This window comes from Propithecus coquereli, unplaced genomic scaffold, assembly GCF_000956105.1.
Source record: "Propithecus coquereli isolate 6110/MARCELLA unplaced genomic scaffold, Pcoq_1.0 Scaffold99, whole genome shotgun sequence".
In the NCBI taxonomy this organism is placed as follows: Eukaryota; Metazoa; Chordata; class Mammalia; order Primates; family Indriidae; genus Propithecus; species Propithecus coquereli.
The window spans coordinates 1,001,832-1,027,304 of record NW_012156284.1 but is presented as its reverse complement, the minus strand read 5'-3'; positions in this window follow the sequence as shown (position 1 = coordinate 1,027,304).

Genomic DNA, 25,473 nt, shown 5'->3' with positions numbered 1-25,473 from the left:
CAACGTGAGCAGAAAGGAGATCAGTCAAGTTCGCTATGTTGTTAAGGACCAGGCAGTAAAGGACTCTAACTAGGAGGTGAATTTGTATAGGATTTGTCCTTCCAGTTACCATTGGTCCAGGTGGGAAGGCCAAACCTAGAGGACAAGGGCTGGAACCCAGAAAGAAACTCAGTGTCATGAAGTGGAAACATTCCCAGGGATCACGCCAGGGGAAACAGGTGAGTTCCAGAGGCCTGAGAAGGGGTCCTGGTAGGGAAACAATCCTGGAGAATACAGAGGTAGGATACTGGCCATCAGAACCTCCTCCACTTAGGACAACTGGGCAGAAGGAAGCAAACGCTCAAGCTCAGATGAACTCATCAACAGAAGTCAGCAATTCACACATCTAGAATCTGGATTTTAAGCACAAAATTATAGGATATGAGCAGCAGGCCAGGAACTGGCAGTAAAATTTGAGCCAATATCCTTTTAAGAGAGAGGCTGTGCATACTGGCTAAGAACAGAACTAGGCTCCAAGTTTTGGTGAGACACTACCCTAAAGTGGGTCCAGGAAACTAGCTTGGCTGTGGGAAAGTTTACAAACTAAGGGCTGGGAGCCACACAGTTCCTAACAGCAGAGGGCAGTAGGATGAAAAAGGGTGCCTGCACTACCCTGACCTCCTGGACAGAGTCCCTTCATTGCTATTCATGTTCCTTTGCTTTTGCTCTTCTTTTTTCTTCCTTCTTTCTGTCAATTCCATTCTATTACTTTTCCTCCCCCCCTCCTTCTTCTCCTCCTCCCCTTTTCTCTTTCCCCTTATTCTTCTCCTTATTCCTCTTCCTATTCATATTATTCAGATAATGTCCAAATACCCTTTTGTCATAGAAGATTCTGACATTACCATTACTTCTCCGAAGCCCAACTCAAGACCAGAATGTTCTAAGATATCTTTCTGACCCTGACCCCATTCTTATGTTTTAATATGTCTCTTTGGAACTTCTAATTCCTTTTTTTTATTGTTGTTGTTGTTGTTCCATTACCATGACCTCAATTACTGTCACTTTGTAAAGTTTCTAGAATTTCATTTATGTCCATTGCAAGCTTTTAAGGACGGGGCCTATTTCCTTGTTAAACCCCATCATCAATCATTCATTCAAAGCACCTGTTGAGTACCTAATCTATACTAGGTGTTTGTTTATTCTACAGATTAATTGCTGTCAGAAGGAGCAGCTACTAACCAGCACAGAAAATATATTTATTGTGAATGGCTTAGTCCATTTGGGATGCTATAATAAAATAACATAAATTGGGTAGCTTATAAACAACAGAAATTTATTTCTCATAGTTCTGGAGGCCAGGAAGGCAGATTTGGCATCTGATGAGGGCCTACCTCCTGGTTCTTACATATCTTCTAACTGTGTCCTTGCATGGTGGAAGAGGCTAGCTAGCTCTCTAGGGTTCCTTTTATAAAGACACTAATCCCAATCATGAGGGCTCTGCCTTCATGACCTGATCACCTCCCAAAAGGTTCCACCTCCTAATACTATCACGTTGGGGATTAAGGTTTCAACATGTGAATTTTGCAAGGATATGTACATTTAGACCATAGCAATCAGATATCTTTTTAAAAAGGAATGAAAGAGGAAAGTGGTTAATATCGTGAATGCTAATTAAGCAGCCAAACTCAGTACAATTTTATTTTAAGACTAATAGTTGGTCTAATATAACTGGATTGCCCTTTTGCCAGCTTTTTTTGCACAGCCTCAAATTTAGCCCTCTGATAGCTTTTCCACTGACAGGGAAGTTAGCTGTTCTTGCTAAAGGTCATCATCATTGCAGGCTGCTATCGTTTATTGCTCCTAACCTGGGAGAATTCCCTTTAACAGGTTCAATTTTCATAAAGTCTTTTCTGCTTTTTGGAGCAGCCGTAATTTAGTGCCCCCAATTAATTGAGGAAGGTAAAATTTCATACATAGTCAACTATGCTTTCAATCAGTATTTGGTGCCTAGAAAATAAATCCCCAATGTACATTTGCCCCTGCAAGTCATTCTGCACTGAAAAATTGGTGCCTGTTCTCAGACTGTTTCTTCTTCAAATGTTCAAGTTCAGCAATGATAACGGTCAGCAGAGTAGAGAGTGTTTCCAAGAAAAAGAGTGCTCAATGCTACTCTGGGGTATCTGACAGAGAAATGGAAACAACTTTAACTTCTTCCAAGTAGATGAGTCAATGGTTATATTATCCACTCTTAAATCCATGCTAAATGAGTGACGGTCCCCAAGAAGCCATACATTCCCTTCCTATGGGTTGTTACTGTTTAATATAAGCAGTTACTCAACCCAGTTGCTGACAGGACCTCACCAATTATGGATTGTTCAGATATGGCAGTTCACACTATATACTCCTCCAAACACCAGAGAAGAAATATTTTTCAAGGTTCATACAGATTTCTGACTGGGATGGCCACTGTGGGAAAGGGACAGGGTCCTGTCTGGAAAGTCAAGATGTCTGGGCCCAGCTTTTTCATTGACTCCTTATGTGATCTTGGACATGTCCTTTCCCAAAATCTTGTGCTGTTTTCTGCACTCCAGAACTTTGACTGTTGACCGATATCACTACACGATACATGAGAATTAAAAACATGTGTCCATCAAACAAATGTTCATAGCAGCATTATTTGTAATAGTCCCTAAACTGAAGCAATTCAAATATCCATCAACTGGCAAATGGATAAACAAAATGTAGTATGTACATACAATAGAATATTATTCAGCCTTAAAAAGGAATGACATACTACTGATCCATGCTACAGCATGAATGAATTTTGAATACATTATACTAATTGAAAGAAGCCAGAAAAAAAAGGCCACATATTGTATGGTTCCATTTCTATGAAATGTTCAGAATAGGCAAATCCATAGACACAGAAAGGAGATCAATGGTTGTCAGAGGCTGGGGGAAAGGGAACGAAGAATGACTTCTTAATGGGTATGGGATTTCCTTTTGGGGGTGAAGAAAATGTTCTTGAATTAGTTATTGGTGAGGGTTACACAACCTCGTGAATATAGTAAAAACCACTGAATCATACACTTTAAAGTAAAAGAATCACTACAGTAGTTTGTTTGAATTATGGATTCCAGTCCCCTCCATTATAGATCTTTCCATCAGAAAGTCAGGAGCTAGGGCTGTATCATCTACATTTTTAATAAGTGGCCAGGTAATTCCAATGGTCAGACAAGTGTATAAACACTGCTGTAATGACCTTTTCCTAAGTTCCCTTCCCAGTGTCACCTACTCGATAGACTTCTGTGCTATTTGAATTAGTCGTTTGGCTAGCCACGTGCCATGTACTGTTCACCTGAATAAATGCACCAAAGACTTCCATGGCGAGGTAAAATAGGTGGTATAGACAGTCCCTGCTTTAGTGGAACTTACATTTAGTGCTTTGGATATAAGAGATGCTTCTAAGTGCCTTTTAAATTTTAATTCACGTTCTAACAAACAACCAAACAACTACTATAAAGAGAGATCCCAGCACATCTACTTAATAAAGTCTTTTTTTTTAGGTGGAAAAAGAGAATCAGGATATTAAGATATAGCTTCCAGCAAAATTACCCTCCTTAGATTTAGTCCTGCAGAGTCCATGACTAACTTCCATGATCCCTTTGCTTACATTAAAAACCAAGAGACTCAATGGTCTTTTGGAGCATAATAATATAGAAGACTCCACACTGAGACATCATTTCTGAGGCAGCTCTAGTCCATGGCAACACAGAAGGCTGAACATATTCAAGGTTTGGGGGAAAGCCTTTCTAACTCACAAATGGGAAGGGGCCTCACAGCAGATGCCTCTCTTGGCACTTGGAAAAAAGCTGCTTCTCACACTATCACTCACTGCCACAAAGCCTTGAAAATTCTGAGGTTGGCCTTGAAAAAGAAATGAAACCACTACACAATGGTGTGATTCAAATTTCAGAAAGGGTGCCACGCTAATTAAGGCTTATGGTTTAGAGACAAATTGCCTGAAACGATGCTGATATTTTTGAATGCAATAGAAAAATGTATATATTCTCAATTAACGATAGGTTCTCAAAAAGTTTTTTATCAGACTCCTGGCAGATTCTCCTGCTGCCCATCTTCTCTGCATTTGGAAAGCTCCAGTGGTCTTCATATGGGTCTCTTCACACCAACAGTAGCGAGGTTCGAGGAGGAGGAAAGAATGATGCAAACAAACCATTCATTTTCCTGCAAAATTATTTTCACTTTGCATAGAGATACAGAATATCACCTATTTTTAAAAATAGGATGCTGGGAACTTCATGAAGCTCTTCTGGTTCAAGTCTCCCAGGCTGTTAGCCGAACTAGGCAGGACACACCTGAAACAGGAAGCCCCATCTAGGGGCTTCTGTCCATCTGGCTGACTGCAGCAGGGACTCCCACTTATTTCTCTCCTCTCCTCTTCTTCATCCTTTCACCTCTCTCTTCCTTTTTCTTCTGCCACCCCTTGTCTACCCTGACTCAGACCCTGTTCTGGGTTCTAAGGAACCAGAGATGAGTTAGCTTTGTCCCTGTTTTCAGGGAGCTTACAGCCAGTGGGGTGACACAGACAGCAGACACATTGAATACCAGGCCAAAAAAATGCTGTAACAGAGGTGTAGATAGAAGGTAGCAGGTAACTTTGCTTAGTAGAGGCCTGGCAGAGTGGATGGGCAGGGGCAGCAAAGCTTCCCAGGGGTGAGAAGAGCCAATGAAGCCAATGCTGTGATTCCCTGCAGAAGAGAGAGGTACATTTTCCATGTCAAGGCCTTCGACCAGTCCATGTGTTTGTGGGGAAGTGGGAGGAACCCACGTGGAACCTGGACCTTTATGTGTTTGGATGTGCCTTTCCAGGAAGGTGGGCTGCAAAGGCAGCTGACTTGCTTGTTTCCACTGAAGACTCCTGGTTAATCTTTTCCACTTCTGGCCCTGCTCTTTTGTCATTTAGTCACAGAAAACATCCTAGGAGATATTGTTTATGAGATTTTTATTAAATATTTCAAACTAAATGTGGCCAGTGGAGGATTATAGAATATTTGTTTTGGTTAAGGCGCAGGAGAGGAGTCTTTCTTTTGGTAAAGAAAAGGCTACTCATTCTCAGAACCCCATGAAATAAGGGCACCTGTTTCCTTCCTTGAAGGAAAATGCTTTTTAAAAAGCAAGACCCCTTCCATATTCCTAAGGGCTCCCAGATTTTTGGGTGGTAATGAAATAAATGTCATTTCCAGGATAGAATGCGCCTGCTAAAAATCATAGAATAAGAAAGCATCTCTTTGACTGCTAAATACTTGGGCTGTGGGCTGTTGGATGTGACAGGCTAGAATTTGAGGATGGGAGTCTTTCTTCCCTTCTGTCTCTTGTGCTTCAGGATATAACAATGCTGGGAATCTTGGTCTTCCATGCCCCACTATTGTGTCAAGAAGACCATGCATGGTAGCAGCCAACATTTGAGAGCTTACCTCAAGGGTGACTTAAAGTTTAGATTGATTAGTATTTGTTCAAATTTTATCTAATAGAATCCTTGATTTTATAGAACTGGGAAAATTAAAGCCTTGTAATGTTTCTTTATGGAGTTGGGATTTAAATAGATCCTTTATGTCTACTTTAAGTTTACCATGCATTGCTTATATATACATTATTATTTTCCTCTTTAGAATATAAAATGTGAGGAAATGGTAATATAGCCATGAGATATTGCAAGTAATCCGGTGATGAGAAAAACAGAGACATATTGCTTATTTCTCACTTTTTTCTCATGTTACTGAATGCCCTTCCCTCCTCTAGTTGTTTCCTTGTGATTTTGTGCCACAGTTTAACACTGCACATGTCCTAATTCTGCAATACGGTTTGCTGAGTATCTCTAGGCATGGAGAATAGAGCTGAAATAAAATGTATTTTTAGCCCATGGTTAACTCCTGATTGCCTGTGCACAGAGATGCAGTGCTGCATAGGACATGGGCTTTGCAGGGAGCAGAAGCTGCTTGTGAACCTCAGTCTTGCCCTGCAGGTAACAAATATTCATTGAGCAGCTGCCATTTTTCACTTACTTGATGTGTGAACTTGGGTAACATACTTAACTTTTCTGAATCACAGTGTCCTCTTTTGCAAAATAGGAATAATCACTACCATTTACTATATGATGGGGATTGTTTTGAGTCCTTTACATATATGAATTCCCTTAATTGTAAAAACTACCCTATGCTATCGTTACTATTAGTGTTGCTATTTCCATTTTGTAGGAAAAGACACAGAAACACAAAAAAGTTAAGTAACTTGTCCAAATTTATAAATTATTTAATCTCCCTGGGCCTCAGTTTCCTTATATGTAAAATGTGATAATAAAAGTGCCAAATTCATAAGATTTTCATAAGGCTTATGTAAGCTAAATAGATAAAGACACTTAGAACAATGCTTGGCACAGGCTAAGCCTTCTAGATTTCTGTTGTTATCTTTAAAGCATCTATCATTTTCCAAAATCATCTTATATATTTGTTTACTTGCCTATTTTCAATCTGTCTCAGTAGACTGTGACTCCCATGATATCAGGGATTTTGTCTGGGTTCTTCTTTGCTGTATCTCTAATACCTATAACAGTGGCTGTACATAGAAAGTAGTTAATAATTATTTTATGAATTAATAAATGACTGAGTTAATGACTTTTGCAATTATCTGCCAAGGGAAATGAAAAGTCTGCCACATTTCCCTTTATTTCCTTCATGATAACTAGTTCCTACAGAGCAGTAACTTGGTTTGCTATAAATTGGTGACCCTACATTCTACAGGGATGACTTTCCTAGTTTTTAACAAAACTAAAGCTACATGGTCTCCAATTCTGATTAGCCTTGATCTAGGCCATTTTCTAATCTAAGATAATATGTATCCCAGTGAAAATGTAAATGTGAATCACAGCTGAGCTCCCCAAATAGGAGCCAAGAGTTTAGGTAACCCACTTAAGCAGGGAAGGAGATGGGGTGAATGGAAAAATATTTAGAGACTGGGTTTATATTAGGGATTTAGTCATGCTTGAATATGAATCCAAAAGAACAAGCAAGATCAAATCATGACAATAAAATTCAGGGAGTATTGTTCATAGGCCCAGATTTGGGAAAGTGTCTAACTAAGGAGGGACCAGGCAGCTGATTGGTGAGGGTCCAGGGCAGTAGACTAGGAATTAGAGGCAAAGTGCAGTTGTTGGAATGAACTGGGATACCAAGCAGTGGCTTACATCACTTTTATGTTCAACTCAATGTCTTCCCATCACACTCAGAATAATATCCCAAGTCCTTAATATGACCTAGGCAGTGTTTTGCAAACTATCCTAAGGAGAGGAATCAGCCAGAGTTTTTGTTAAAAGTTTTCAATTTCACACCAGAAGACAGTATCTCCCCTGTGCCACATGGTTGTCCTCATCTACCTGTCCTTTGGTAATTTACCCTAGTTTCTTTTTTCTTTTTTTGATGATTTTGGCTCCTGGCTCACTGTCTCTCTTTCAAATACTACTCTTATATTAATTATTGGTGATTCCAGTACCAATGTATTATAGATGACCTTTTAACACCCTGGCCTCTCAGTTCCTTGACTTCCTCCTCTCTCCCAGTGACTTGTTGCTGCCCCCTCAGCCAGTTACTCCCGTGGCATACCCTTGCTCTTGTTATTACCAATAACTGCAAGCTCTGCAACCTCAGCTTCATGCACCCTATTCTCTTTCCACCACTTTCTTTCTGGCTCACTCCCTGTAATGCCTGATCTCTGATCATCCCTTCAACCGTCGCAGACCCTACAATCTATTGACCCTACAGACTTTCCACTCTCACCCACCTGATGTCCCCTCTTCCCTCTTTAATTCCGTGGACAAGCATTATAATTGCTTCTATTTATATCCTCAACTCCCTTGCTCCCCTCTCACTTTTCTTAGCAAACCCACAATCTCAGTTAAATCCATCTCTCTGATCTACTTTGTGCTGTACTCGTGTAGCCGTCCATAACTGGGAAAAACCCACAACTATGCAGGCTGGTCTCACTCTAAATTCATGAGCATGAGCCTCAAACGGATCCCTCATGCTGCTCAGCAGTCATATAGTGTCTCTCCCTCTCCGAGATGACTACTTCATACCGTTTCCTACTTCCCAAGCTTCCTCCTCTTCTCCATCTTCATTTTCAGCTGATAAACATACTTCCTATTATTCACAGAGAGAATTAAAGCAATCAGAACAGCATTTCCTCGGACTTCTGCTCCTGCATCTACCTACCTGCGTTCCCTCCTGTTAACTTGGTAAACTGTCTGTGCTAAACCTAATGGACAATTCTTAGTTGTCATCTTACTTGACCTTGCAACAGCTTGTTGACACAGTTGACTATTCCCTTCTCCTAGAAATAGTTTCTTCACTTAACAGTCAGGACACCCCAAAACTCCTGGTTTCCCTCTTATTTTGCTGGATCTTTCTCACCTCCCCATTCTCTAAATGCTGAAGGTACCCAAAGTTCGTCCTTGGACTTCTCTATCTACAATCATTCCCTTGGTATTCTCATCCAGTCTCATAGCTTTAAATACCATCTACATGCTGATAACTCCCAAATTTACATGCCCAACCCAGACCTGATCATCCTATATTAAAAAAATGCAATCTACCTGCATTCCCAGTACTTCCAATTCTACTTTCTAAGTTATGTTTTGTTTGGTCCTTAGCATGTACCGAGATCTAACACTCTAAACCTATTTTTTTTTTTTTTTTTTTTTTTAGAGATGGGGTCTCACTACGCTGCAAGACTAGAGTGCAGTGGTTATTCACAAACACAATCATGGCACACTACAGCCTGGAACTCCTGGGCTCAAGTGATCCTCCTGCCTCAATCTCCTGGGTGGGTGAGATTATAGGCACACACCACCACACTGGGCTATATTATTTTTAAAGATGTCTGTTTTCTGTCTTCCCCTATTAGAACATAAGCCTCATTGAAACAGAAATTTTTGTCTTTTTTTTTTTTAGATTGATGTATCCCTAGTGCCTAAAATGGTACCTTCCATGTAGTAGGTGTTGAGACTATTGAAGCAGAATCTCCAGAGGAAAATCGCTGGTGATTTGAATATTTAACATGGGCTCAAGGTGATTGCTTTATATCAAGGAAGGTGTAGAGAATTCTGACCTAATCAAACCCTCCATTGTCTGGTCCCTCCTTATCTGCCTGACCTAATTTTATCCACTCCCTGTACTGCTCCTATTGCTCTACCACACTGATCTTTGTGATTCCTATAATGTGTCAAATATCTTCTGAGCCCAGGACCTTTGTACTTGCTATTGCCCCTGCCTGGAATGTTCTTTGCATGCCTTGCTCCCTCAGCTTATTCAGGACAGTAGTTTAATTCAATTTATTCAGGACTAATAAATATTTAGAAATATGATTAAAAGACCCTCTGAGTGATCTGTCCTGCCCTCATCATTCTCAATCCTCTACTTGCTTTATTGGTCTTCATAGAACTTAGCACTACCTGGAATTAGTTAACAAGTTTATTTTTTGTCTGACTAGACTATAATGTAAAAGTAACAATAGCTAATGCTTGCTACTTGCCAGATACTATTATAAATGCTTTGCATATAATAATTCTTTTAATCTTCAGAACAACTCCAACATTGTACTGTTACCATACCCATTTTATAGATGTGGAAAATTGAAGCACAGGGAGGTTAAGTGGCTAGCCCAAGTTCACACTATCAGTAAATAGCAGAGCCTGGGCAATCTGGCTTCTGAGTCTACCTCTTGTTAGGTGACCTGAAGATAAGGATTTTTGTCTATTTTCTTTACCATTGTATCTCCAGGGCTTAGAACAGTGCTGGGTACACAGTTAATAATAGCTAAATGTTGAATCTGGGTCTTTTTTTTTTTTTTTTTTTTAAGACAGAGTCTGGCTCTGTTGCCCTGGCTAGAGTGCCATGGCGTCAGCCTAGCTCACAGCAACCTCAAACTCCTGGGCTCAAGCGATCCTCCTGCCTCAGCCTCCCGAGTAGCTGGGACTACAGGCATGCACCACCATGCCTGGCTAACTTTTTCTATATAATATTTTTAGTTGTTCAGATAATTTCTTTCTATTTTTAGTAGAGACGGGGTCTCGCTCTTGCTCAGGCTGGTCTTGAACTCCTGACCTTGAGCAATTCACCCGCCTCGGCCTCCCAGAGTGCTAGGATTACAGCCGTGAGCCACCGCGTCCAGCCTCAATCTGGGTCTTATATTAGTCTTCTAGGGCTGCTATAACAAAATGCCATAGACTGAGTGGCTTAAGCAACAGAAACTTGTTTCCTTTTAGTTCTGGAGACTAGAAACCCAAGATCAAAGTGTCAGCAGGTTTGGCTTCTCCTGAAGCTTCTCTTCTTGGCTTTTAGATGGCCACCTTCTCACTGTGTCTTCACATGGCCTTCCCTCTGTATGTGTTTGTATCCTAATATCCTCTTCTATATAAAGCCAGTCCTATCGGATGAGGCTTATGACTTCATTTAATTCTAATTACCTCTTTAAAGGCCTTGTCTCCAAATAAGTTCATATTGGGAATTAAGGCTTCAATATTTGAGTTTGGGGGTGGGGGAAACAATTCAGTCCATATCAGGGCTGAAGCCCAATTCCAAGAGAAGCAGGATAACAAGATCAGAATTGTTGCCAAAGGCTAGATATGTCAGGGTAAAAAGAAATTCATGTGCCACGTAGTCCATTGGTTTAAAACTCTTCTTTTGAGTGGATGAACTCCTTTCTCAAAAGAAATCTTCTGTGTAAGCCTACTACAGCAAGCATGCAAGCAGGGGTGCACTGGTGAAAGCTGAGGTGGAAGGTAAGGTGGACCCCAAGCACTCACTAGGGACCTAGAGACCCTGGAAGTCTCTTGACCAAATCCCAGCACTTCACTTTACAGAAAAGACCTTTGAGTCTACAAAGATGCTCAGACACTCTCTATATTCCCCATGTCTAGCAACAGGCTTGATCTCAGCTCAGAGAGGGAGCTTGAATGTCTAGCTCAGTGCTCATGGTCCTTAGCTGGAAGCATGGAGGCTTTGGCAGCAGGCAACCAGGTTGGGTCTTAAACTGAGGGAGTTAGAAAGGTGGCCATCACAACTACACCAGCTGTAGTTGGGGAGGCTGAACATCACCACAATCAGAATAATAACCAGGCTGCTGCTACCTTTGTATTATTAGCAACTCATCATTTTCAATGAAAGGTTTAGGTTGAGTTTGAGTGAGATAAATCCTGTAGTTAAAGTTCTCTGATTGTATAGATCTATATCACCTTCCTTCTAAAGCACAGGAACTGTTGAAAACACTATAAATCACTCCCAAGTGCCTCAGTTCAAATATTATTTCAATATGCAAATTATTGTCATAAAGCATAATGAAACACATTTGAATATCAAGTACAAAAGTCACCATATAAATATAAAATAGGAGTGAATGAATGTGATCAATGTTTTATTTTATAAATGCAATTTTCCTCCTGAAGGCTTTAAAGATCTTGCTAATAATTGGAAGGCCAAGCTGAATTCCATAACCAGGAATTTCATTTTTCCGATTATGAAAGAGGCAGGGACATGAATATATATGTCTATATATCTTTGTGTGTATGTGTGTGTGTGTATAATTTTGTCTTGTTCTCCATATTTCCTCATACTACCCCAATTTTAAATAGGTTGTCTGGTGTGGCCATTCCTTGCCTTACAGGTTTGAAGTCAGATGTATACCCTGGATCACCTTGCTAGAAGGCCTGGGATGATAGAAGACCTCAGAGGTAAATGGCTGCAAGGAGCATGTAGAAGAGCTGCCTTACTGATAAGCCAGGACCCCAAGTAGCAGAGTCATAGTTCAGAAGGGCCCATGGGGATTGGGATGATATATGTTCCAGGAAGTACCAGCATCATGACCTGGAGTTCTCCTCAATACTTTAGTGTTATCTTAAGTCCCTGGGGTTTTTGTATAATCCCAGGTGGTAGAGTCCTCAACAATGACTGAGTTTAGATAGCCTACCATTCCAGGAGCATAGGACCTCAAGAAGTGGAATTAAGATGGCTTAAAGAGAATATTAAGAAAAGAATAAAAAAATCTTTCTTGTACTTCAACCCAAACCTGTATCCAGCCCAGAATTAAGATGGTTTAAAGAGAATGTAAAACACACACACACCCAAACAAACAAACAAAAAAGAATATAAAAAAATGTTTCTTGTACTTCAACACAATCTTGTGTCCAGCCTAGAACATAATGGGAATGAAGGCCTTATCCTTGGCAAGTGCCTTATTTTTGCTCTTCTCTTTCCTTTCTTTTTTTTGTCATTTATATCCCATTACATATCTTAAATTACATAGATAATACAAGAGTACATTCTTGTTAAATAAGAGCCTGAAGTTTCCATTGCTCTATAAAGACCCAGCTCAAGATTTATATTTTCTAAGAAAGAAGTCTTTCCCGTCTGATGGCTTAATCTCTGTCTCCTTGGAACTTCAGATGTTAGTTTGTTTCCCATTACCAGAACTCATTATCTATCATTTAAAAAATATTCTGGAGTTTTATTCATGTATACTTTATCTCTCTTGGTAGACTACCATCTTCTCAAGGGAAAGGGTTATGTAAGGGCCTTTTATTTCTTTGATAAACCCCATGCTCCATTCAATAGTTAATGAACAGATTAATTGCTTTTGGAAGGAGAAGCTTCCGAGCATATTTAAAAGAGGAAAACCTCAAAGGCATAAGCACCCAAGCTGCACGACCTCCACTGACCTTGCAGTCACTCCCTTTGCACCTTGGATCTGGAAAATTCTATGGTTCTTGGCTTCAGGAAAGCTACCCTTGTCCCTGGACCATTCTCCATTCTCTTTTCTATTTGCCTGAAGCCAAGTCTATGTATATCGTTAAAGCCAGCCCTAACCCTTATGAAATGTATCTTCATTCTTTGTTCCAGACTATTGCTTGGATCAGTCTCTCTAGTATGGATTTTCTCAAAATGTGGCCTAATCCCCTAGGGCTCTTAATAAAATGCAGATTCCTGTGCCCAATCCTAGACCTTTCAAAATAGTATCTGTGATGGGCCTGGGAATATGCATTGTAACATATCTACTCCAAGTGATTCTGAAGCACACCAGTATTTGAGAGCCATGTCTCTAGTAGCTCTGTGGCCACTGCGTGAATTCCACCTTGGCCCTCAGTGTCTCTACTTCATCTTCCTTCACACACACAGAGAAAACTGCCTCTTTTCTCTGAATGGCTGTCCCTGGTCTGAGGAGTCAGCTCTTGCTTAGATGCTAAGCAGATCTGCTTAACAAACACTAATCTCAGTGTCCATCCCAGACATTAATTTATATAGCCACCTCTATTGCTCAATTCTTTGCCTATTGTCTACTAATTCCAGAGCCCAAGTATCTTTAAGGGCATGGTCTTCCAGAAACTTGTATGATTTGATCTATGTCATAATACTTTAAATGAACATTAATAGTGATGTAGGCAACAATTTCACCAAAGAAAGAGGAAGTTCTGTGTATGTTCAAAGCCATGTACTCACACAGAATCTGTTTCCGCATACTCAAAATATTGTACATTTGCATCAATTCCAATGTTATTTAAAATGCATCTTTTATGTGCTAGATACTGTGCTAGGCAAGGGCTAAAAAAGTATTAAGGAATAATTTTCCATCTCCATAGAGTTCAGTAATGACATAGATGTTAAGATTCTTAATTGAGTAATTCTTACACATGGTCTATATCTTCACATTCTAGGCCAAGTTCTCAGGGGACCCTCCAGCTCCTTATTAGTGTCTGGCTGTTCAGATTCCTAGAAAGCTAGTCAAAATTAAAGGAATCATTTATTCATCAAATATTTAATGAATACCAGGTACTATGCTGGGTCCTGGGGACATGATGGTAACCAAGACAGACATGTTTTTTGCCCTTTTGGAGCCAACAATCTAATGGGGGGGTTTACAAGAAATAAATAGATAAATTAACAGATGAAATATGTGTTGTAAAATGCATAAACTCGATGCAAGCAATGGTATGGTATACTGTAGGCAGGAAGTAGAGCAAAGATGAAGATGGATTCAGGATATATTTTGGAAGTAGAGCTATCCATACTTGCTGATGGATTTGATAAGGTGGGATGAAAGACCAACAGTAACCAAAGATAATTCCTAGATTTCTGGCTTGGACAACTGAGTGGATTATGGTGCTATTTACTGGTATGAGAAAGACAAGGCATAACATTTGGGGGATAGATGGGATGGGGAGCTAAAAGCTCTCAGATATGTTATAATTGGCATGTTCTATGAGAAATTGAAGAGTAGATTTTGATATGTGAGCATAAAATTTAGGGAAGGTCCAGGGCTGGAAATATAACATTGGTAGTCATCAGCATAGAGGTAGGCTGTGGGTAGAAAAGAGAGAAAGAGAAACCAAAAAGCTAACAAATATTTGAAGAGATACTCCTGTTCACTAGTTATCTATGAAACATAATACAAAATAACAATGAGATCACCCAATGTACAGGTAGATTCAGAAAAGCGGAAAATGCCAAGTGTTGATGAGGATGTGGGGTCAAGGAGCCCTCATGTACTATTGTTGGGAGCAGAGACTGGAGCAGCCATACTGCAGGGCAATCTGGTAGTGCTCGGTCAAGTTAAACACATACTCCATTACCTAGGAATTCAGTTGCTGGGCTTGCAGCTCAAAGGAATATTCATTTGGGTCAAATGCGGGACATGAGCAAGGATGTTCATGAAAATATTGACAATCACAAGGTGGTGGTGAATTGGAAACGATCTGTATATCTACCACTGAAGGAGTGGATAGGCACAATGTGGTATTAGTACTACACAGTGGTAACTAATGGACCAGATGGATCTAACTAGTGCTCAGTAAAAAGTATGAAGCAGCATGCCACATAGGATGCAATGTCATTTATGTAAGTTAAAATATAGGCATACAGGTAACTATGTGAAATGATGGATATGTTAATTTGATTATGGTAATCATTTCACAATGATTTCACATATTCCAAATACCATGTTGTACACTGTAAATATATATAATTTTTATTTGCCAGTTATACCTCAATAAAGCTGGAAAAATATGCATACAAAATGACTCTCTGCATTTTATAAGAATGCATACAACAAAAGCATACATGTTGAGTATGTTAGAATAGTTATCCATGAGGATAAAGGGAAATGGGCTTCGGAGATGGTGATGAAAGGGAATAAATACATAAATAAAACAAGAGAAGGGCCTTGTGCAAGCCAATTATAATGGGCCATGATTGGAGAACTAATGAAATCCAATGCTCCCAAGGTCCAAATCAAAAGCAGAGAGAAGATAAGAAAAGCAGGTTTAAATTAGACAGGCATGGTGGTGTGCTATTTGGGAGGCTGACATGGGAGGATCACTTTAGCCTAGGAGTTGGAGGTTGCAGTAAGCTGTGATCATGCCACTACACTCCAGCCTGGGTGACAGAGCCAGATCCTGTCTACAAAAAAAAAAAAGGAAATAAAATAAAGAAATAAGGGAGGAAGGGAGGAAGGGAAAAGAAAGAAAGAAAAGAAAAGCAAGTTCCAGACTGAGGAGCACCAGGATTTAGAGTTTGGCGAGGTGAATGCATGGGTTCACTGGGTAGGCTTCGTGTCCACCATGTCCTAAAACTAGATGCAACGTGAAGGTGCATTCCCATATTTGTTCCCTGCTTGAGGTCAGAAGTTTCTCCCTTCTCATTGTCAGCAACTCCAATTCATCCCCACCCCACCAAAGCTTTTATAAGTTTTAACTCTGGAGATATATGACACATAAGTCAGAATGACCTTTCCTGAGTTGTTCCAAGAGATACTATCCTTCAACAATTTAAGAGTAAAAGGGTCAACAAAAGTAAGTTGTGCCTCAGTTTTCTCAGATATGAAATGGTGATCACTTGGCTGTTACCAACTTTTGCCTGGCTAACAGTCTCCAGACTGATTTCCTTGCCTGAGAGCTCTCCAGTCCTCCCATTATGCTGCCAGAATGATATTTATAAAAATATGAATGGGATCAAGTTATTCCCTTCATTAGAAGTGTTGTATGACTCACCAATATCTTCAGAAAATTATCTTCTGCCAGGAGCAACATGATGTCAGAAGATGGTCAAAGGCTTGACAATCAACCAGTTATATGACCTTTAGCAAGTTACTGCCCCTCTCTGAGTTTAGTTTCTATACCTGTAAAATATAGATAGTAATTCTTAACTTATAGGGCAGTAGTTCTCACACTTTAGTGTGTATTAGACTCCCCTAGAGAGCTTGTTAAAACACAGAGTGCTGAGACTCACCCCCAGAATTGCTGATTCTATAGGCGTGGAGAGAACTTAAGAATCTGCATTTCTAACCAGTTTCCAGGTGATGCTGATGCTGCTGGACCTGGGGCCACACTTGCAGAGCCACCATCAAGAGCCTCCCAATTACGCTGTTTCTAAATGGAAGTTGCTAATGTTGCTTTCATGTCCCTCCAAAGCTTCATCTCCACTTCTCCAGTTTCATTGCCTGCCACCAGCCTGCACACATCTTGTGTGCCAAACACAGGAAACCACTCTCTGTTCTCTGAACCTCTGGTGTACTTTTTGCCCTTGGAGGCCTTTGCCTGTGCTTGTCTTTATTCTAATAATTTCCCCTAAGTGGGACCATCCAGCCCACTTTGGAAGAACCTCTTCCTCTTCACGGCTCAGCTCAAACACCCAGGAAGTTTCTGCACATCTTCTTCAGTTGGGATTTATTGGTCTTTCCCATAATACTTCATCCATCTGTTCATTTATTCATTCATTTGTAAATATTTGAGTATCTACTGTGTGCTAGACTTTGTGCTAGCTGCTGGGAATGTAATGTTGAGCAAAACCAGATATTATCCCTGCTCTAAAAAAAAGCTCAACATCTTTGAGGGGAGAAGAATTGTTACTGAAATAAATGCAAATGAATATAAAATTGCAATAGTGACAAGGAATAAGAGAGAGAGAGGAACATGCTGCTATGAGCACTTAGAGAAAGATTTATGGAGGTTTAAAATTGCTCTTTTTCTATATGAATTGTTAAACTCTTGTAAGGTTTGAATGAGGGAACAATCCAAAAATGACTTGGGTTTGCATAGTACCTTTTTACAATGAACTTATTTTCTGGCTTGTTATGGAGATGATTTCATGAATTCTCATAATAGCACAATCTCTCAGCTAATGCTTATTGAGCACATACTAAGTTCATGCAAGTATTCTGGCTAGTATCAGGGGCTGTCAAAATAAATAAGACATTTCTTCTACTCTCGAATTGCTCATGTTCCAGTGGGAGAGGTTGTATTGCTCATAGGACTGAAGCCCAAGGTATGGTATAGCAAGAGGCATAATAATCTTCTCTCCTCGCCCTTCCCCCCAGAATGATAGGGACATTTTCTCTCTTGCACACCAGTGTTAAGCAGGATCAAGACCAGTGCCTAGAGTATGATGGACAAGCAATAATATCTGTTAGATGAATAAGCATATCCTCGTTCTCACTGCCCTGGTTTAGGCTTCCATAATTGTTCCCCTATATAGTCACAACCTGGCCTTCCTGACTCCAGCCATGCCACCTTCAAGCCATCCCCTATACCACAGCAAAACAAAACAAAATAAAACAAACAAAAAAACACCATGCAACTCTCCCATTTAAAACCTGTCAACTGCTCCCTCTGCTCTTGGGAAAAGTCCAGACTTCTTACGTGGGCTATGAGGCCCTTTGTGATCCAGATCTGGTGTATATCTTCTGCCTCAGCTTCTGTCCAGCAGCCCCCATGCAGTCCAGCCAGAGTGCAATACTCGTGCTTCCTTGAATGTGCCAAACTCTTTCTCACCTGGAGACTCCATCCCTCACTCATTGGCCACTGCTGATGAATATAAGCTGAAAGCTAGATTTCCCTACTCTGGGATAAACTTGCCAATGACTTCCTTATATCCTTAGCTTTTAATCTGAGGGTGGGAGGATGAACTTAATTATTAATGATGATGTCATTAACAAATGAAAGAGAATTCCAGCGGTTTACAGAACCCAGACACTCATAGCTCCTGACTTTACAGCGCTATTCTCCAATTAATTTCAGAATCAGAAAGAATCTTGTATTTGTATTTCTGAAAATAAGCTGTGCTAACATCTCACCATAGACCAACCTGAATTTGGTATAGAGTAAAATGTAATTCACTAAGGGGGCTGTCTGGGACCTCACCCTTTTGAGGGGTTAATATTGAAGTTCCAGAAAGAGTTCCCAAAGCACAGGCCCTAAATCCAACACAGTAGGAAGATTTAAAATAGCACAATTATATCTTTTTCTGCTAAAAATTGCTTTTTATTTAAGTAATGAAAAAATTTCAGTGTTTATTTTTCTTACTTTCTTTTAATAAGAAATATGGCCATCATGTTGTCCATTTATAAATATATTGGTGATAAAATATCCTGATGCTTATTTTTCTGCCCTCTATCATACCCAAATCTTATTTATGAAGTCAATTCATCCAAGAAAGAAATCGCCCCTGCCATTCCTCTGTTCTTGCTCGTCTGGCAGGTGACACATGAGTTCCTGGACACATCCAGGCAAGACTTGAAAGCATAGAGTGTTCCACGGTTGTAAATGATGCTGGGAAACCATTCTGTCACAGCCAATGGGGAGAAGCAAAAGAAACCCTGGACATTACCATTCTGGTAAGCCACTGGCAGCTAAAATGCACACAGCATTCTTTTGTTGTCTCTGTTTCTAAGAAAAGAGTTATTATTATGAAAGGGCAAACCACAACATTTGGGCACTTAGATAACTGTATCTTTGATGAGAATCCATGCTGTCTGAAAGGGGGCTGGGAGCCAGGTTAAATGAAGAGGTCCTAGAGATTACCATTTAAGAACCATTTTGGAACTTTGAGTTTGGCACATCCCTGGAAGGACAGCCTGAATAATTTTAATCTTACCTACCTATTTACTGTTGCTGTGAATATCAAAGGCTGTCAGTAAAAACTGGCACAGCAACAGATTTCTAAATCAGAAAGTTGAGAAATTGTTGGCTCAGGTCTGAGCTGATGGTTCCTATTCTGACTGGGTCCCTTTCAAGTGAAAGTCACTTACCACATTTCTGCCTTCCAGTTCCTCTGGCCAAAAACCTTGGAGTCATCCTTGAATCCTTTCACATGCCAAATGCAAACCATCAGGGAATCCTATGGGCTTTACTCTCAAAACATGTCCAGAATATGACCAATTCTAACCACCTTCACTGCTAACTACCCCAATTTAAACTACAATTAACTCTCACCTGCATGACTAAACAGGCCCTTTCTTTGATCTGTGTGTTTATAATTTTCATTGAAATTTTAAATTATTCATCTATTAATTCAGGAAATATTTTTCTGCCCCCTCTTCTCCTTTGGAGACTCCAATTACACATATATTAGGAACTTGAAGTTGTCCCACTGTTCACTGACACTCTGTTTCTTTTCTTTCATTTTTTTATTCCTTCTTGTCTCTGTGTTTAATTTTGAATAGTTCCTATTTCTATGTCTAACAAATTTATTAATCTTCTCTCAAGCAATGTCTAATCTGCTGTTAATCCCAGTCCAGGATATATTTCATTTTAGACATCATAATTTCCATCTCTAGAAGTTTGGTTTGAAACTTTTTTGTATCTTCTACATTAATCATGTTCAGTCTTTCCTCCAGCTTCTTGGACATATGAAATACAGTTTTAATGTCCTTATCTACTAATTCTATCATCTGTATTAATTCTGGATCAGTTTCAATTGATTGGATTTTTTCCTTATTATAGGTAGCATTTTACTCCTTCTTTGCATGCTTGACAATTTTTAATGATATGTCAAACTTTGTGATTTTTTTTTACTTTGTAAGGTACTGCATATTTTTGTTGTCCTATAGATATTCTTGAGCTTTGCACTGGGACATAATAGCATTTCAACTTTTTAGGGAGCTAAATTTGTGGCCATTAACCTCCATGGTACCTTTAGCCTCTCTAGTAGCCAACTTGGTCTCCTAACCTTTCCATGGTACCATTAACCTTTTCACTAGACAACTTGTTGGTGGGTGCAGTGGCTCATGCCTGTAATCCTAGCACTCTGGGAGGCTGAGGCGGGAGGATAGCTTGAGCTCAGGTGTTCGAGACCAGCCTGAGCAAGAGTGGGACCCTGTCTCTACAAGAAATAGAAAAAAATTAGCTGGGTGTGGTGGCACACACCTGTAGTCCCAGCGACTTGGGAGGTTGAGGCAGGAGGATCCCTTGAGCCCAGGAGTCTGAGGTTGCAGTGAGCTATGATGACACCACTGCACTCTAGCCTGGGTGACAGAGTGAGACTCTGTCTCTCAAAAAACAAAAAAAGAAACACCATACAGCTTGTGTTGCTATAGAGTTTGGTAATTTGACAGAAACAGCTATCTATGAATTACCCTATGAAATCTCCTTTGAGTTTCGCTTTTAGTGCTTCATTGTCACTTTTCACATTTTGAAGTGGGGAAGGTTTGTACTGCCACTGACATTACAGTAAGTCCTCGCTTAAAGTCATTGATAGGTTCTTGGAAACTACGACTTTAAAGGAAATGACATATAACAAAATCAATTTTTTCCTCATCAGTGTTTTAAGGAAATGATGTTGAAGAATACGATGCATACGACATTATTTGAGGCCCTATTGTATGTCATTTTGCTTAAAAATCACTCTTTCCAGGAACCTATCAACAACCTTGAGGGAGGGCTTAACTGTACTTTATTCATCTCCTTTCCACCTTTGCTTCTCCCCGACATGGTTATCCCCCTATTGTCCTTGCAATTGTATGAAGCTGTGGAATATGATTGTTAATGAGCATGGCTAAGGGACTGTCCAGATTCAAACTCTGTGATACTGTCCATGCAGGCACTTGATAGCCCCCTAATGGCCCAAGAATATCAAGAGTATTCTTTTCAGTTAGAACATTTAAGGCATCATTAAACAAACAAACAAAAAGCTAGATGTGGACACGTTAATGCAAAGAACATGATCATAAGCAGTATTTTCCAAATTTCTAGAGAAAATCTATGCTGCTTGCTTATCATGCATCTATAATATAACATAATCAGTATTTTTAGTAAGAATTACAACTTAAATACGTGCTATTTTCAAGTAGACGTAGATCATGCTTGTTAGGGGAGGACTGAATGACGACAAACGGAATTGGACCAAAGCATTTCCTGAATTCAGACTATTGAAATCTTTTCTAAAGTGTTAAGAATTAGATAACACAAATTTATTCTCTCTTGAAAAGATTTTGTCATATAATTTCTATGTGGGAAAAAAGGATAGATGACAGCTAGCTTTTTTTGTTTTGTTTTGTTTTTTGTAAATGGAAACAGCATCTAGAGTCTGCCTGAGGAGAAATTGCCTATGAAGATCATATTTCTGAATAAAAACAAGACTTCCTTTGTGGTTTAATTCAACAAGAAATTATGGCAAAACATCATTAACTCAGTTATATTCATTTTCAATATGTGATCTTTTGGACACAGTGGATAGAAGCTTACATTTGTCTATAAAATTTCTTCTTCATGATATTTTTAGATAATTCTTGTCACTGCCATTTTGGGGGGAATTATCCATAACTTTGTCTTATTAGGTCTCCATTCTTCTTAATCTTATTATGTTTATCATCATCCCAGGTACCCATCCTTCCACATAGTTTATTTGAGGCTGATGTTTTGACCCTGATCTCACAAAGCAGAAGCCCCATGAGCTAATTTGGTAGTGACCTTTTACATATGTACAACACTTTTCACCTTACAAAGACTTTATTTTTTATTGAATTTAATCTTCACATGAAGCTACTTAAATATTGAGGTTCAGTGTGGTTGTCATTAATACTGTTCACCAAATGTTTCTACTTCTCCTCCCTGCTATGCAGATGCTAACATGGCATTTCCTGGCTCCTTTATGGTTGTGTGGAGCCAGATGACTGGTACTCACCTGAGTGGTTAGTGGAAATTGCATGTACTACTTCTGGGCTGAGCATTTAATTATCAATGTCACACCCTCCAGAGTGCTCTTTTTCTTTGCCAAAAGGACTGGCAATGTTCACAATAGTAGCTGCTAAGTGACTACAATGGACATGAAGCATGAGCTGCACTAGTGTTTCCCAAAATGTCTTCCAGCTAACAGAGTTAAATTTTTCTGTACTACTGTTTGTCTAAGCCACTAAATACTAAGATGTACTTTGAACCCCCAAGAGTCAAACAGTATGTAAAATTTTCTAGAAATATTTGACTGGAAAATTCTATGTTTTCTTCTATAAGAACTTGAAGGGTTAGTATTCTGCAGAATACACTTTGGGAAGTCTTGTGCTAGATCCCTGTGCTTCTGTTCACGCATGTTTCTTCATCTTTCTGATGTCAAGGGCTTTGGTTAGAGATGTGGTTAGAGAAGTTTGATGGAGGTCTAGAGGGAGATTAGAGTTAGATCGAAGATCACTTACCGCCAAGATCAGCATGAGCTACAAATAAAGGTGGCCAGTGAGAGTATCTGAAGGAACAAGACCAAGATCAGCTGTGTGACCAAGCAAAGTGTGAACAATGAAGAGGAGAGAAGGGCAGTCTCCTAGACAAAGGGATAGATGATAACCAGGAAAATAAGCCTAAAAGGGACATGGGTGATGGAAGAATGCGTAGATGAGGCAGACTGCTGACCGGGAAATGAGCATGGAAAAGGAAAATGCAGACGCAGAGGCTGTCAAACAGCTACTATAACAATTATAAAAGCTCACTGTTAGAGAACTCACTAAGTGCTAGGCACTTTAATTAGTGCTTTACACATTTTGTCACTTAATCCTGCAAGCATTGTTAGTATTCCCACTTCACAGGCAAGGAATTTACACAGTGTTACACAAATATTAAGAAAGCAAGTTGGGATGTCTTGAAGAGGGGGAGGAGCCAAAATGGCGGATGAGACAAGCCGCCAGTCAGAAGGTCTCTGCAAAAAAGACGAATTTCAGAAGAAAGAGAAAAAAAAATAAGCGAGCAGAGAAACATAGATCAGGAGAGGGTTGGAAGGAAGGGTGCCTGAAACTACAGGAGACTCCACGGGAAGATTTCGCGGAGGAGAACTGGAAGGAGAAAGGTCCCCAGAGGCTTGGAGACCAGCGACAAGGGTAGGTGGAGCAGTTAACTTCCCCCTCCCTTGCATCTCGGACTGCTGGTGGGCTCCTGAGTGGCTGGAGAGACCTGCCAACACCAGCCCAGAGACGGCTGCCGCCAGCGAGCAGTGGCCTCTTGCGGACTCAGCGCCGGGCTCCCAGCTTCCTCGGGGCACCTCCCCGGGCGCAGACCCGAGCCTAGCGGCAGACGCCATAGTGCTCCATTCTCTCCTTCCCCCTGCCTACCCATGCGTGCCCAGAGAGACAATTTAGCCACCACACGGAGGCATCTCCAAGGAATGGAACCTTTCCTTTTGGGGCCCTACAGCAGACTGAGGGGTACTCAGACTGCGAGTTCCCTGCCCGCCAGCCCTCCCAGGTGCTACTTGCCTGGGGACTCCAGGAGAGTGGGGCAAGTCCCGAGGTGGAGTTAAATCCATCCAGCTTGGGCACCCTGTAGGTGATTCGGGACCAGCGCCTCTCCCCCTGGCAGGGTCAGGGATTGATCTCCAGGGTCCAGGGGTCAGGCCTGCAGACCAGACCCCATGCACCCTGGGTCGCGATCACGCTGCCCTTGGGGCACGGAGGGGAGATCTGTGAAGGAGCCTACTGGGGAATGTGTGCCTTCAGGGGCGGATCCGCGTGCCTGACCAGCAGCCCTCCTCCTAAAAGAGGGCTGTGCACCCAGCTCAGGCTATGACCCTGGGTGCGGAACCTCCCAACCCGAGTCACAGCCAGGGGAGATCCATTGACCTGAGGCCCCGCTTGCTAGCAGAGGCCTAGGGGAGGACACGGAGAGGGGGAGATTGGAGGGGAGCGAGACCTGCTCCAGAGTGTGGGGCTTGGACAGCCCCACCCCCAAAGCCCAGACTTTCAGCTGAGTGGAGCCATTTCAGCCCATCCGGGTAGCTCTGCACAGAAACAAAGAGCAGAACTTTGACTCCTGATAACAGCAGCTGTGGAGCCTGAGGGCAGGCTTACCCAACCCACCCCACCCAGACTCACTCCCAGTCCTGCCCCCACTGAGGGGGAGAATAAGGAAACATCTGGAAATCCCAGGGCCCCACCCACCACCCGAGACACAAGAGGGCCTCTCTAGAGGAATAAGAGCTAGCTACAGGACCCAAAAACAGCACCGCAGCTTGCTCCTCCCTGCAAGTGCCACCTACTGACAGGGAGGTCATCCTGCACACCCTTTTACTGCATCTACTGATTCATCCTAAAGGGTGTGGTTGAATCTCACCCACAAACACCACCTACTGGCTCAGAGACTAAACACGGCATGTCATTATCCAAACCAAAATTTAAAGGCAAGAAGGAACAACTGATCCAGATGGGAAGGAACCAGCGAAAGAACTCTGGAAGTATGAAGACTCAAACGAAAAGAACACCCCCAAAGAGGAACAACAGCGCCCCAGCAATGGACATTAGCCAAACTCAGAGCACTAAAATGACAGAAGAAGAATTTCAAACATGGATTGCAAGAAAACTGAATGATATTCAAGGAAAAATGGATAACCAACACAAAGAAACCACAAAAAAAAATTCAGGACTTGGAAGAAAAATTCAATAAAGAAATTGAAATATTAAAGAAAAATCAAACCGATATCCTGGAAATAAAGGACTTATACAGGAAACTACAAAACACTGTGGAAAGCCTCAAGAACAGGGTAGATCAAACAGAAGAAAGAATTTCAGAGATTTAAGATAAGTCCTTCCAATTACATAAGTCAGTCACAGAAATCAAGCAGAAAATTAAGAGAAAAGAAACAAGCCTACAAGAAATATGGGATTATGTGAAAAAACCAAATCTGAGGGTGATAGCGGTTCCGAAAGGTGAAGAAGAAAACATTCAAGGGCTGGATAAGCTATTTGAAGAATTAATAGAGGAGAATTTTCCAGGCCTTGCTAAAAATCTAGATATACAGATACAAGAAGCTCAACGGACCCCAGGGAGATTCAATGCAAATAGGAAGACACCACGTCACTCAGTCATCAGATTGACCAAAATAGCCACTAAAGAGGCCCTTCTATGAGCTGTAAGGCGAAAGAAACAAGTACATACAAAGGAAAGCGCATCAGAATAACTCCAGATTTCTCAACTGAAACCCTACAAGCAAGAAGAGACTGAGGCCCCATTCTCACTCTTCTGAAACAGAATAATGCCCAGCCTACAATCTTGTACCCTGCAAAACTAAGTTTCGTATATGAAGGAGAAATAAAGACATTCTCAGATAAGCAAAGACTGAAGGAACTCACCAAGAGAAGACCAGCTCTCCAAGAAATACTCAAAACAGAATTACACAAGGATCAGCA